Here is a 15,359-nt window from a genome sequence, read left to right on the forward strand (position 1 = left end):
CTCCTCTGTGAGGCCTTTGTTCAGCAGAACCCATGGGCACAGAATCAGAGGAAGGATCCTTGTGCTACCCACATGCTGTGAGGGTCAAAGGAATTCAATCCAGGCTGTCATGGCTCTTCAGCAAAGCATAAAGGTTGGTCACACTGCTCCTTTTGGCTGGGAGCAGAGCATGAGGTGAAAAGGTAGCCAGCAAACATCTCACTGAGACACTGCTGGGCTGTTGTGTGTCATCACCATTTGTGGTTTGAAGTTCTCAAGTGCTAGCTAAATAGATTGATTTCCCACAGTGTAGGAAGGTGTTATTGCTTTACAGTGTAATTTACTGTCTGTTTATCTATGGCATCAGATAACCTTTAGCACTGGAAATGAGAAATGCACAGAGCTTAGAGGTAAAATTCCTAGAAAAAAAAAACCCTGAGGCAAAGTCTTTGTGTACAGCAGAGTTAGCTCTTTGGTGTGCTAGTGCAAGCACTCCTTGGGAATCTTTAACAATAGGAAGTGCTGGATCTAGTTTGTTTGTAGCATTTCCTTCCTTCCCAATCCTAAAAATAAACCTAGCAATCTCCTCATGCTGCTGAAGCTGTGCTGCATTACCTATCAGCCTTGCATACTGTAAACATGATGTGCCTCCTCATTCCTGAGTTACTCCTCCAACCATGGAGTCAGTACAAATCTTGGAAGTCCTTGGCCATGAAACAAGTGAAAGTACTGACAGAGCTGAAAACTGCTGCATAGCCATGTAGGTACTGCTTCCCTGTGAGCTGCTCACACCTACAGGCATCAGGATCCCTTTGAGCTAGTGAAGGTGTATAAAAGGCCACAGAAAAATATTGGAGTTGCTGGAATCCATTGGAGATGATACATCTGGCTTTGGAGGTGGTGACTAATGGCAATCTCCTCAAGCAAGGCCAGGGCAAGGTGTGTAATTTAACATACTAATGTTCCTGATGACTCCCTGAGAAAGATGAGCAGCTTCTTAACTCAGCACTCTGGAGCCAATGTTCTGTGTGTGTGACAAATCTGCTGATGGTGACAGCTCATGCAGAGTCTCCCCTCACCCAGCTGCTAGCTGTAGCAGGCAGAGGGGAGGAATCTGTTACCTGGCAGGCCTGGCGTGAAATGCAGTGAGAATCAACACCCAGCACAGCTCTGACTCTGATACATTTTGAGTCATGAACATTCCTCTGTTGAGATAATTTCCTTTTTCTTTCCCACTTGATTTTGTCACTTTTATTTCTGTGCTCTACTACTAGTTAAAGGGACATGTTAAGAAACTAATGTTCCTCCAACAAATAACTTCTGTGTTTGACCAAAGCTGGCAGCATAAAAGGGAATGAGAAGGATGCAGACTGTGATCCAGTGCTAATGAGATTGCATCAGTTAGGCTCCAGTACTAAAGGGACTGGAGAGTACTGCTCACTTCAGCCACACTTAGGTAGTGAAGGAGTAGAGAGAAGTGTTTCTAGTCTTCATAACTGTTCAAATAGAAAGAGCACTTGACCTAATCATAAGGGGAAAGATGAGGTATGACAGGTTAGAACTGCCTCAGGGGATGGAAGGAAAGAAACCAGTCAAGCTTTGCCAGCCCAGAGCAGGTAAGAGGTGGCTACAAATCCACCTGGCTTTCTCACTCCCAGAATCAGGCCTGTGCCTGTGAGCCTCTTCATTCCCTTCAGTGTTTGCTGCACTGGCAAGGGAAGGTGGTTTTAGTATACAGCCAAATAGCTCTGCTTGTGTAGCAAGAGAATGACTCAAAAATGCCTTGGAAGCTGTGGCAAGGGTGATGACATCACTGGGCAAGTGCGTCACTCCAGTAATCTTGGTAAGCTCATTAGCAGATAAATCTTAATGACAAGACAGGGAACACAGTGATAGAGATCTCCAGCAGGGAGCCTGAGGAAGTGTGAAGGCTCTGGGAAGAGATGAAGGGAAAGCATGCATGGACACAGCCGGGTTCTGGCTCCGATGATCTTAGGCAAGCCTGGGCCACTCCTAGAGGCTTCAGGCACCTGAGGATTGGTGCCAGCAAGGGCTGGCCCGGGGGGTGCACTGCTTATTGTCCTCCAGATAGGTGTGGACCATTACGGTGCATGGTGAAGGGATTCAGTACAGCCCAGAAAGAGGTGCTTGTGTCACTGATATTCCTGGATAGGAATATGGGAAACCTGAGCACAGCTGCAGAGACAGCTGAATGGAGGCTGCACAGCTTAGCAGAGCTCTGTGAAATCCAGCTGAACTTGGCATTGTGGTCTGGCTGCAGCTGCTAGGACTGTCCCCCAGCCACTTCCCCATGCAAAGGGGCTGGATGCTTTTGTCAGCCTTGTTGAGAGCTTTGAAGCCAGTTGCTGTCCTGTAAGGGAGCAGAAGGAAGAGTGAGGATAAACCTACTTAGTCCTTGCAGATTCGTGTTTTGATCACCGCTTCATCTGCTCATCAGGAGGGGGTGCAGGGGACTGGGAGCAGCAAACAAAGCCCTGACCACTGCAGGCAGCAGCTTCCCTAGCTTGTCTGGGTGCCTGCCACTTCTCATTCCCACAGACTCATGCTTGGGTTTTGCAGGTCTCTCATGCTTGCATGGGAAAGGGCTGTGGAGGAGGAAGGGAGATATTAGTGGATGAGGGCACCCCATCCAGCCCTCTCCTCAGAAACAGATCTATGGAGAGAGATGGCCCAGATGTGCTGCAGCTGTCTGCAGGGGCAGCCTGCCTTAGCCAGTGTGGGAGCACTAATACTGCACCACAGCTGCCCATCAAAGTGGGAGTTTCCCTTGTGCCCATCCTTTCTCTACCCAACTGCTGCTACATCCCTAGCTCTTCTAAGATGCCAGTCCCACTTCCTTTCCTGCTCAGAAGGGGAAGAATTCTCTGAAATCTGCTTCTGTGTCCAGAAGCCTCTTGGAGTCCCTTTCTCCCCTTGACTTCATTTATTATGCCTCATCCATGCCCAAGGGGCTGTGAATCATGTTCCTGTACCCATGGCCTTCACTCATTAAGGAGCAGAATTGCTCTCAGCTTCACCTGTTTATCAACTTGCCCCATTTGCTAGTTAGAGAAAATGCATCTGACAGGGTCAAACTTCTCAGGAGCCCTTTCCATCTGGTATTGATGACAAAGCAGAAGCAGCATAGAAATAGATGTCCATTACTTGGGGTTTCCAGGGAAAGCTTGGGACAATGGATGCCCAAGTCATGGAGAAAGAGAGAGGCCAGGGCCAACTGCCTGGCTGGAAAGTTTGTGTAATGGACCCCTGGAAGGAGGCTGCTGCATCTTTGCCATTGATTCCTTTGTGCCACTGTTCAGCACCTTGCCTCCTGGCTTCCAGAGTGCCCTCGGTGGGCTGGGAGGAGGCACAGCACAGGCTGGTCCACAGGGAAACCACCTTTCCAGCAAGACTGCCTGGTTCCCTCAGACACAGACCTTCTGGAAGCAAACTACAACATTCACAAAGCTTTCCAGCTGTCCTCAGGGCTGTAAGAAGAGAAAACCTTAGCATGAATTTTCCTTGGTTCTATTCCATGCAGCTGCACCACCTTCTACTTGTAGGTGTCACTGAGCTCCTACCCGTCAGTGAAAAATTGAGTGGATATTGATCACTGCAAGCTGGCAAGTTCATGTCCTTGGCACATTAGGGAGTTATGCTCAGTCACCCAGGGGGTTGCTTTGGGTGTGATGAGTGTAGGGGAGATTCTAACACTGAAATGTTGAAGGTGAGAGTTTGCAAACCAGCTATTCTGAACAAAGTGTCTGGGCTCTTCCTGGTCCCCCTACAAAGCAAGCCAAATGCTGGGTCTGCTGGTTTAGCTACCTGGCATTTAGAGATGTTTCAGTGAGCAAATGTGTCTTGGCTATTGAAGTCTTTCTCCCTATCTGCAACTTGAGGGACCTGGATTCAAGCTCTTTCTCCTTCAGTGATGTTCTGCATGACCTTTGCTCTCTGCACAGCCCTGGGAATGACGCACTGGCCCATCTCACAGAGGCACCATGAATACAGAGCACTTATGAGGCTTGGACATTCAACTGCTATGGTATTGCAGACCACTCCTCTTTCTTAAGTAACTTGAAGCTAGTTTTGCAATGTAGGAAATTAACATAGAGCAGCAGTAGAGTACAGGTAAAGGGCCTAGAAGTGAATGAAAAACAAACAAACAAAACCAAACAAGCCAACAGGAAAAGTCTGTTTCCATAACTCAGACTGGGAGCAGATCAACATTCACCTCCTCTCCCACCCCCATCTATTCACTGGCTGTTTTTACAGTCTCCTGGCACCATGCTGTGCCAGCACCTTCCACTGAGGGCAGACACTGGCCTGGGTGAGCAGCACAAAATCTCCTTTCCAAAGCAGCTTGAAAACTTTCCCTTTCAACCAGTCACTGGCAACTCATCTGTGAGCAAATCTGTTGGGGAAACAGGAAAAACTTTCAACTTGCTACTTAACATGCCTGGTGCAGGGGAAAAACCCACTGTGAGCTCAGCTGAACAAAGAGCAGCTGAAGCCCAGCGCCAGCAGAGAGTGGAGAGAGCAGCAGCTGCATTTTGGAGGTTGCAGAGACACAGGACACTGGAGGGAGCAAATGGAATTCCAGAGATTTTTCACGTGCAAATGGATATCTCCTTTGAGAGCCTCTAGACTAAATAATACTCCTTGTGTCGTAATGGACAATATATCCTGCTGACCTGGCAGCACCCTCTCAGTCCAGCACAAACCAAATAAAGCCCTACAGCTGCATGAGAAGGATAGAGAAGGGAGGAAGAGGAGGAGGCATGAGACAGATTGATCTTCTTTATCGTTTCTCCCTGCCTCTCTCTGTCTGGCACACATTTCTCTCCTGTTTTTCATACCTGTGAAGTCTCAACACTTTGTTTCATGTCATGCTGGAAGGCAAACCAGAAGTGGTCTGAGCTGGTTGGCTCGGATAAAGACAACATTTTATTACTTTCACATGTAAAGGAGCAGATGGGTTGTAGCTTGTGGTGCAGCATTGGGGGGGGGGGGGGGGGGGGGTTTCAGAAGACATTTGGATCACGTGTTCAGTACCCAAGAAGGATGCAAGGATTTTTTCAACAGAAAGGAGAGTCTTCAGGTCTTTGAAGCTGGGAGGATGCAGTGAACAAGCTGCCAGGAAGGATGCTGATGTAGCTGTTCCCCACTTCGTGCAGGAGAATGAGCTAGGTGACCTCTCCCAGACTTGTTCTGGGATGAGATGATTCAGTACCTCCACACTGACACTCCCCCCTCTCAGCTGCATTTATGGTTGTCAGATGAGGGCTGTGGCCCACTGAGATGGGCAGTGGCTCACTGCTCTGCCCACATCTCTCTCTGTCTAAACCCAGTTCAAGTTCCTGGGCTGACATAATTCCTCACAGGCTAGATGGGCATGAGGTGGGGAAAGGCCATTCTGACACATCATAGCACTGATTACTGTGAGTGAGGCCCCCAACCACAAAGCGTCTAAGATCTGCAGGTGTCTGCACTGTGTTTGCCTGTTCCTTTCCCTCCAAAGACCAGATGCTGCAGAAACCAGTGTGTGCTGACAGAGAAAGCAGAGAGCTCTTCATCCACAGCAGTGCGAAACGGGGCTCAGCTTGAGGAGATGGCTCCTTCTTGTGCTTGCACTGTGGGAGAATCTTGTTTTGCTGAAACTCTGCACTTAATCAAAGGCAGTCTCTTGCTCTGAACCCTTGACTAAGGAGACAAACAAAACTACAGCTGTAAATGGGAGGAGTTTGCCCCCCAGTTTATCTCCAAGTTGTGCAGCACAGGACCGTGAGCCCATGCTCATGGTGAGAGAGAAGCAGAGTGAACTAATCTCCTGGCCCAAGAAGACAGCCTCCTTAAAATCCTGCTAGGGAGAAGGGAACACGCTGAAGGATTGACTCTTTGACCTTTCTCTGACCTCTAGGATGAGCTAACAGTTGGGCAGTATACTTTCTTCTTGGATAATACATCCCTAGCTGTGAGTGACAGTGACATCTCAGGGCAGAGCTTTGCAGGGCAGACGTTTGCCCGGCGCGTGGGATTCTCCAGAGAAGGTTCTGTGTTTGTGCAAGCTGTTATTAAAGCCAATTATGTCTCTAAAAGTGTCTTTCCGGGTGGAAGGTTGAGCTGTTTCATGAGATGCAAGTCACACAAAGGACACAGATGGCTACTTATTGCCACACGAGTCCTCTTCCCCTTCTACTCCCTCAGCACCACCTGCAGAACCGGTTCTCCCCAGCTAGCGACAGTAACCTAAACCCCTTTGTGGCAGGACGGAGAGAGGAGAGGGAAGAGCAGCCATGTCCAGCTCCTGATGTGACATTCCTTTCCCTGAAGGGCTGAAGAAAGATTTGACATGGAGCCTTCCTGCACCCTGTTATCACTGACTGATGGCCTCACTTGGCCTGGATGTCTCACAAGGTGTCATCCATGTTTGAAGAGGCTTGGGACACTCATAGCCGCCAGACATGACTTAGCCACGCTGCAATATCATAGCAGAGAGCTGTTGTAGGGCAAGATGTATGAGCCATTAAAAAACACATCTGATTCTTGTATCAAGGTCAAGATGGAATCAAAATCATCCTATGAGCCTACTCGAAGGGTGCAGCCTCCACAAGGAATCCAGAGAGCTGGATGAAAGCTAACCTCCAGGCAAATCATAACATGTTGTGTTTCTATCCCATTTCAGCCCAAGAGTTCCCTCCTCTAGGTCCCTTTTATCCATAAAGAGGTTAAGGTTCTGGAACAAATCACTCCATAACTCTTCTATTTACTCAGTTTGATCTGTAGCTGACAGTGTCAGCTCAGGACAATGTCACCCAAACCTTGCTTGACAGCAGACTGCATCTGTGTCACTTAAAACTGCAGAGGTGGTGTATCCAGCAATGCCTTCCTCTCTCACAGCCTGAGCAGGCTCACTGCTCTCGTGTTCTCTTGTATTCAAGATGTGGTACAGATGCTGACTTCTGCTGCTGTCATGAATGAGTCAGTTCTTAGACTTACAGCCACTCAATCCACTGGATGGTGTCAAAGCATCAGTAGAGTTTCATTGTGACTATTGCCTGCTGAGTATGGACATTTTGTTGTGATTGAATGGAGATTTGCCTACATCTCAGGCAACAGCTGAGCCACTCAGCTGTTCCTCACTCCTTTCATTGCTTGTAGAAACAGGTAAAGCCAAATTTACTCCTGAAAAACCTCCTGCAGTTCAAAATGACCAGTGAGATGTGGTCAGTTCAGTGTCTTGCTGGTGCTCAGGTATGGGATTAGAGAGTGATCTTAGCTCCTGTGGTGTCCCATTCTCAAAGCTCCGACACGTGCTGATGGGGCAGCTTCTTCCTCTCTCCCTGCTGCCCTGGGCTGTGGTACCTCCATTCAGCACTCTGAAGTATAAATAGCTTTGCACCTCACTGGTTTTGAATGTTGTTTACACCCCACTGCCTGCCACGCCATGTGCCAGGGCTATAAATACACTGCTGCGTCTAGACTGTATCCAAACTTGGCATTGGGTACCCAGCTTCATGAGAGGAGCAGCTTCAGCTACTGGCACAAAGGGTGCTCCAATGCATTTGATCAGGGGTCCAGAGGGGACTTGGCAAGGTTTCTCCTGCCATGCCCAAGAAGCACTGGCCCTGCTTTCTGAAGGGGCTTTGGAAAATCTCTTCTTGCCCTGCTGCAGAGCTCCTGGGCACCCAGCCCAAAGGAAATGCTTGACCTTAGCCTTTCCTGATGTGCTTCAATGCACCATTGAGTGCAAGAGGCCCAAAACATCACAGACTCACCTTCACTGGCCTGGGCAGAGCCAAGTGAGGCTGGATGTGGGTCAGCAAGGCAGGCTGAGATACCAGCGTGGGGAGGGGGATAAACTGTTGCAAGACTGAGCTGGAAAGGAAGAACAAACATTAGCTGCCTGTTGAGGTCATGCTGATACAACTGCAGCAGGAACCTCTGCTGGTGAAAGCAAAGCTGATGTATTTCCCCATGCAGCATGCAAGTGAATGTGTATCTTGACTAAGGACAGTGAACCACTTAAGGCCCCTCTGTGAGGGAGGCTACAAGAGCCCCTTCCCACTTCTGGGTTTTGTTTGGAGGCCAGGAGCAGCCTTGGCATGTCGTAGGGCTCTTACATGATGGATAAATGACAGAACAAAAGAGCACATCTCATGTCAGCACTGATGAAGTCACTTGGAGCACAAAGGCACACGTGAGACATCTCTTGCAGGGGACACTGGCACTTTGCTCCCCACACTGTGCTAGTGCCCACACAACTGGTGGGATCACTCTGAGGTTAGTTTTAAAAAGCAAAGAAAACAGTGAAGCAAAGTTGATTGCAGCTGTCCTGGCAAAAATTATTCAGCTCTTCTGGAGTCTGAAAGCTGCTCTCATTCATGGAGTTAAACATTCCCTCATGTCACAGCTCCCAGCAGGAGAATAGTAAAAGGAATTGACTAACAGTTCAAAGAGATAGATGCTGGAACCTCACCATCGTCTCACGGTATTTAAAACTATCGAAGAATTCCCAGGGTCTGCTGTGCCAGAGCCTGACTGGGAGCAAGCCTCCAAGCAGGGATTGTCTCTGCTGGGGAAAGATTTCCACCCACTTGGTACAAAAGGTGTCACCTCGGATTCCCGTGGAGCAGATGCTCTTGGTGAGCTGTGAGATCCATCCCAGCTCACACCTGATCTCCCGCAGAAGTGCTCTAACCTCACTTGCTGTTTGTTTCCCTGTGCCTTCGGCCAGAGATGCCTACAAGGCACCAGGGCTGGGAGTGATGCACCCTCACTTTAACATGATTCACCAAGCAACGTGCAGAGCCTCAACACTCTTAGCACTGTCTTTTGACTTGGGAGATGAGCACATTGGAGGGGCACCACGCTCGATGCTGTCTGCCTTCTGTGTATTCCCTGCGACTCAGTGAGCTGCCTGCATTAGCAGCAGAGGACTGCCGAGTGCCTCCCGCAGCCTCCACTGCGGCATCTTACACCCTGTGAGGACTGAAGGGCTGCGTGTGCTGGGTTCCTGTGGCTCAGGTTAGGCGCTGTGGCTCAGCAGGACAGAACGTGTGCTGCAGGGCTCTGTCTTTGGCTGTAAGGACTCTGTGTGTGTCAGAGGCCACACTCGAGGGAGAGCAGGTCACAGGGCCTGCCTCTGCAGGTAGAGGAGAGGTACCCATGGGAGCAGTGGGATCTGGGCTGTGTTTGCCCCATGGCTGTGCATGTGTCTGGAGAAACGCCGGGGTGTGAGGGGGGATGCAGTGGATCTTGTGTCAGGCACTGTGCTGAATGAGGTGTCTGCCCAGGAATCTGGCTGGGGATGTTTCTCCTCCAAGCTCTCCAATATTCTGGGATGTCCTGGGGAGGTTGCAGAGCTCATTTCCTCAGAGCCTGGCACTAAGTCTGCTTCCCAGCTCTCCAGCAGCTATGTGAAGCTGCAGCGAGGCCACGAGGTGAGGCATGTTTTGTTTGAGCTGTTACCTGGGCAACAGCTAAACACTGACTTCAGATAATAATTGTAAAATAACTTAACGTCAGGGCCATGAGGTGGGGAGAGAAGGGAGCTGCCACTGCCTGCAGTCCCAGGGAGCCCCATAAAATCCTCTGTGAAAAGCTACTTGTGCAGGCCAAATTGGCTGAGGCTCAAGCTGTGCTCAGAGCTCTGGACAAACTATACCCAGGCAGAGGGACTGTGGTGTCCTGGACTTTTCAGGTGGCCTCCTGCATCGTCATACACATTTCTTACTGCTGCCTGCCACCTATCTGTGTTGTCTGTGGCTTTAACAGGGCTCTGGATGGCTCCATGAAACACATCCAAGGAGGACAATTTACACACAGAGTGTTTCCCGAGGATCCTCAAAGCAGCACAGCCTCTTGGCACACTCCTTACTGTCTTTGGATCCTTTGCACTCAACAGGGGACAAAGAATGAGTTTCTTCTGCATGGAAATAGTTTGGGCTCAGCCATGACTTGCATCTTGCTTTGCTGTAACAAAGTTCTGTCTTGAACTGCACTTTGCTCCCAGGGTAGCAGAAAGCTGCCCCTGGACTTTTAGGTGTCTCAGAAATGGAAGGGGAGGGATGAATGAGCAGCAGCCTGTGGAGAAAGCAGGCACCTTTCTTCCCTATCTTCTGCACCTGTGCCTCTGGGTAAGAGGGACCAAGACATTCTGCAGCTCTGCCCTCCCTGCTCAGTTGGTGATGTGTGGTCAGTTCCTGTGTAGCTCATCAGATGCACTGGATGCATCAGCTACTGCTGGCACGGCTGCTGCAATCTGCCCTGCCTGAGTGGACTGTGCTGCCTGAGGGCATTGTGCGCAAGCTGAGCAACAGAAACAAGCAGAGGTCCTCCTCTTTGGGTACACGGCAGGAGAATGCAGATCCATGGCCAGGTCTTTAGGCACAGCAGCAAAATTAAGACATGCTGAGTTCTTTTGCAGAGTGTGTGGCAGGACATAAACTTGTAGCTAAGCACCCAGCCGTTCTGCATTGCCTGTGTGTGGCAGTGCAGGGCTTGGTATCTGCTGCTTCTCGATTTCCTGGGAAGTGCCTGGAGCAGGGCAGGTTGTATAACACAGTCATTAGAAGTTACTAGCAGTGCTCTGTCTCCGTGGTAAAGCTGGCTGGTGCAGTGGGGACTCGCCTCCAGACAGATGCAGCATTAGGTAGTCACGGGAGGGATGGGATTGTGTTTGAGAAGCAGCATGAGGTCACTTTCTCAGTCCCCCTCGGGTGGGATGTATCAACAGGCTGCTCTTTGCCTTGAGTGCAGTGACTTGCTCTTTAAAATTTGCTTGTACTGATTTTCCTTCCCTCTTAACTCCTTCTTATCCTTTGCCTTTCCTCATTGTTTCAGTCAGAGATGACAAAGAATTGTGAACTACATCAGATGATGAGATTTGCCAGGGAGTGCCAAGTGTGGGCATGTTCCTCACAGCAGGCAATGTGCCTTGAGGTCACACATTGTCTTACCCTGCTGCCAGCCACTTGCTGGCTTCTGCAGGCACCTCTACACATCCATAAAATAGGAATAGCTATCCTTCTATCTGCCTTCTTCTCTTAGACTGTGAACTATGTAGGTCTTGACAGTGGGATTCAAACTGCAGCAGAACCCTGAGGATCAGATGAAAAGGTATCACAGCTGCAGTGGCATTTGGGCTCCACCCAACATTTCCCTATGGGTTGGCTTGGCTACTGTGTTAGTTAAGAGAGCATGGGCTGAAGGGACCACTTCTGGAGGTGACTGGCAGGAAAGCCAAGAAGAGCCAAGAGAACTCCTCAGTTTTCCAGCAGATCCATGTGCTGAATCTGCTTATGGCAAGGTCTGAAGTTAGCAAACATGTAAGTGGTTTGGAGGGGAAGCACCAGCAGGTTGTTAGCTGCCTGGCCAGCAAAAGCTGGGCATAAGCATGGCAGTTTACACAGTGTAGTGGGTAGATGGTTTGGTCTGGATACCAGTGCCAAAGCCAGAATGAGGCCCAGAAGCACTGGGAGAAGTGGAAAATGCTGAAGCTATTGTATAGTGAGCTGTTCCAGCAGGTTTCCTCCACCCACATGCAGCCTTGGTCTGAGCTGTATTTGTCTGAGCAGCTCTGGTACACAGACAGTGTCACTAGCAAGTTATCGGCAAACTGCTGTGGTAACAACCCCCAACGCTCCTCCCAGAAGGGCTGGACCCAAAGCCTGATCAGTTCAGGACTGCCAGTGTGTCTCACCAGCTAGCTGGAGGAAAGGGGTATCAGCTGGGATAAGTCCCCACCCAGTGAGGAAGAGGGCACTGGAAAGAAACCTGCTCCAAATCTTGCCTCTGAACAAGATGTTCTTGGCATCCGCCTGGAGCTTGCCCTAGCAGGTCTTGCTTACAGAAGCCCAAGGTGACTGACTCTGTGCAGGTCAGGCAGATGTTCTCACTGCCTCTGAGTCAGCTCCTGCAACTGCACCAGGTCACCCTTTCTGGTGAAGAGTGCCTGGGGATGGAGATGGGAGGAGAGCAATGAAACCTAGTTGATCTTGGAAGTCAGATGCTGTTTGTGGTTTGTTAGCACAGAAAGCTCCATGCCAGCGTCTGTGCCAGCAATGGGAGCCAGCATCCTAGCTCCTGAGAGCTTCACAGACACTGGGCCTCTGACTGCATAGAGAACACGAACCTGGCAACTTCTTGAGCTTCAGCTTCTCCATTCCTTTCAGCTGCTGTAGTGACCTTTTGTGCTATTACTGCAGTGCTGGATCTGTATGCCTGGGCACCTTGCTGGTGGACCAGTGTTCCAGTTACCTGTGAGAAGTCCCAGCAGTTCTGCACTGGGCAAAGCCAGCTGAGGATGCTGGTAGAGGGGCAGAGATGCCTGAAGTAGGAGGAATTGGAGCTGTGCAAATGGTAGACAGATGCTGAATGCCTCCATCTTCTGATTACTCACCAGAAGAGAATGCTGTGCTGTAGGCACAGGGACAAGGTGCAAGTAGGAAGCGTATAGGGAAGGGGGGAGCCTCTCCCACCAAGAATATGTGCTCTGTACCCTACCCTTCTCTGTTTTTCAGCCAGCCAGCAAAATGGAAAACATGTGAGGGGTGGAGCAGGAGGGCAGGGATTTATGGGTTCTTTTATAGGAGATGATATAAAACACTTTTATTTCAAGTTCTCTGTTGCATTAATTTCCTCTCCCCTTCTCTTGCTCTTTGCTTAACCATATGCAGGAGAAAGGCAGAGCAAGCAAGACCCAGGCCCTCTGCAGTCATAGAATAGTTTAGGTTGGAAGGGACCTCAAGGATCATCTAGTTCCAACCCCCTGCCACAGGCAGGGAGACCTCCCCCTAGAGCAGTTGTAGCATCAATCTACCTACAGAATGCCTGTGGTCAAGGGCAAGCCCACCCCTTCTGTGGCCATGCCATTCATCCTGGCTTATGGGAAGCAAAACACGGAGCCAGGTGGCATCTCTGTTTTAATTTTACCCAGCTTCTCCCTCCCTTGAATGTCCTTCTTGTCCCCAGGCTGGCAGCCTGCTGGTCCCAGTGTTGGGTCAGCCCCACAGTGGTTGCATGACACAGTCTTTGAAAGGATAGCTCCCTCTTGGTGTCTTGGCCCTGAAAGTGGAACTAGGCTCACTTCAGCAGTGACAAGAAGTTTAGTAACAGTGACCAGGTCTTGTAGCAAATGAGGCTCTCCATCTGTAGCGCCTGAGCACAGCTGACTGGGAGGCAGTACAAGCAATGACAGACAACTGCTGGCCTTTGGGCAAGGCAGGTTCTGCCCTGGCCTCATCTCTACTTGCTCCTTTTGTGCCTACTGTCATTGTGCTTCAGCTTTCCACATGTAAAACAGGAGGAGCCGATAACTACTCACTGCAGAGTGAGACAGGTAGAAGGAATTCAAGGTATGTGACAGCCTTAAGGATGCTCATTAGATCACCCCCTCTTAACAAGCTGTTGCTGACTGAACAGCCAGGTGAGGTGTCTCCTCACTAGGAAACAGTATCTGTGTGCCCTGCACGCTGCTACAGCCTTTCTCCCGAGGCTCCCCCCAAAGTCATAGCACTGACCCCAGCAGCTGAATGCTGTCAGTATCTTCATCACCACCAAAGAGATGTCTTTGATGGTGCTTCTGGCAGGGGTGCACTTTGGAAAACAGAACAGAGCTTCACATATGTATGAGCCTCCTGACAGACACACGCTTCATGCAGCCTCTCAGGCTCCTTTTGCCAGGTGTGTTGGCTGCTCTAAGTTCAGACCTTCAGTGTTTTCAGGGGAAAAAAAGATCATTCCTCAGGCTCTTTCTCCATGGTGCTGCTGCTTTGAATTTCAATGCCAGAAAACAGCTGAGCCACAGGCACCTATCTGTTATGTTGGACTATTTTACCAATATTTCAGCTAGCTGAGGTACTGAGACAGAACTGTTACAGAAATGGCAGACCCAGCTCCAGCTGCACTCAGTGGAAAAAGAGTCACTGACTTCAGCGGGAGCTGGATCAGGACCTAAAACAGTGAGTGCAGTGGTGCTGCAATGTCTTTCATCTCAAAGCTGCTGGGTGCAATCCAAGCTACGCTGGTAATGGTTGGGAAGCTGCCAGCTGCTAATGATGTGGAACAAGTTGGTGAGTCCCTTGCTCTGGTTTGTAGGAAGCCACCAGACAAAACAAGTACCAAGAATAACCAGCTCAATGCTTTCCTGGTTGGGTTCATGCTGTACTGGCAAGGGAGTAATTTAGGAACTTCTCCTGATGTGCGGTGTCTGATCTGTGGAGGTCACAACACTTCTGTGCACATTTATCCTCATGCAATTCCCTAGAAATACTCAACATGCTGCAAAGCCAGTGTCTGGAACACAGTGCTTTTCTAGAGCTGGCCCACTCTCTTGCTGCTTTGATAGGCTCATAACACAACCACAAAACTCTCTTCCTCTTTAACTTCCCTGCCTGCAGCATCCCCTGGACTAAAGAGCTACGCTCCACAGTGCTCTTTATTTCAGCCACAGGCAAAGTGCTCTGCGTGATGGAAGAGCAGACACGAGTTTGTGTGAGCTACCCTAAGAGCTCCAAGTCCCTGGATGGCTGAAACAAGGAAGAGAATGACTTTTTAGCCACATCCCAGCGGGCACATGGAGCAGGGTGGGAGTCTGAGCTGTCAAATGTTTTCCAAATTTCAGAACAGTACTGGAAGTGCTGATTGTGAAGGAGAGGCAGCCCACTGCACAGACCATCTGTGCACCTGCTGAGGCAAGCAGATACAAGCAAACACACCTCCTGGTTCCACCTGCCTAGGGAAAATGAAAGTCAAGGTGATGACAGACAGGAAGCAGGTAGTAATTCTGCTGTCTGGCGCAGCCACTGCCAATGGTTTTGTTTTCCTGTGCTTCAGAAGAAGTCCTGCATGTCTGGTTTTTTAGAACCGATCTCTCCTTTGAGATGTGTTTCATGAGGGGGAACAGGAGCCACAAGACAGGGGACCCTCAGAGCGTCCAGGGGGACAAGAAGCGTTTATGGGCAAAACTGGAGGTGCAGGCAGAGAACATGCGCGGGATCTGTTAGAGCTCAAACCTCACTCACGACTCTGAGGTGGCTCTGCCTCTAACACTGCTCTTGTAGTGCTCTCTGCTGGCACTGAGAGGCAGAGGCAAGCAGACTGCGCGTATCCTTTAGCCTAGAAGGTGGACAACCGTCGCAGGCTAGGGAGCAAAGAGCTAAAAGTTAGTTCACGCATTGCTCCAGTGAACGCATGCAACATCCTGTAGCCCACACGCACAAACCAGGCAGCGCCTGCGCTCCACGGAGCATCGCAGAATCACAGAACTGCTTCGGTTGGAGAAGCTCTCTAAGATCAAGGCCAACCATCAAACTTAACACCACCATGGCCACTAACCCACGTTCCAAAGTGCCATGGCCACACATTTCTTGAACCCC

The 15,359-nt window shown here is 49.9% G+C and overlaps 1 long non-coding RNA gene across 1 annotated transcript in view; it reads left to right on the plus strand.

Moving 5' to 3' along the window:
- Window positions 1–15,359, plus strand: part of LOC135190428 (uncharacterized) — a 30,423-nt gene that overhangs the window by 9,761 nt on the left and 5,303 nt on the right. The window contains exon 2 of the long non-coding RNA XR_010308509.1: window positions 14,606–14,758. This is a non-coding gene — a long non-coding RNA (uncharacterized LOC135190428). The remainder of the gene's footprint in view (window positions 1–14,605; window positions 14,759–15,359) is intronic.

This window comes from Pogoniulus pusillus, chromosome 36 (genome assembly GCF_015220805.1).
Source record: "Pogoniulus pusillus isolate bPogPus1 chromosome 36, bPogPus1.pri, whole genome shotgun sequence".
NCBI classification, from domain to species: Eukaryota; Metazoa; Chordata; class Aves; order Piciformes; family Lybiidae; genus Pogoniulus; species Pogoniulus pusillus.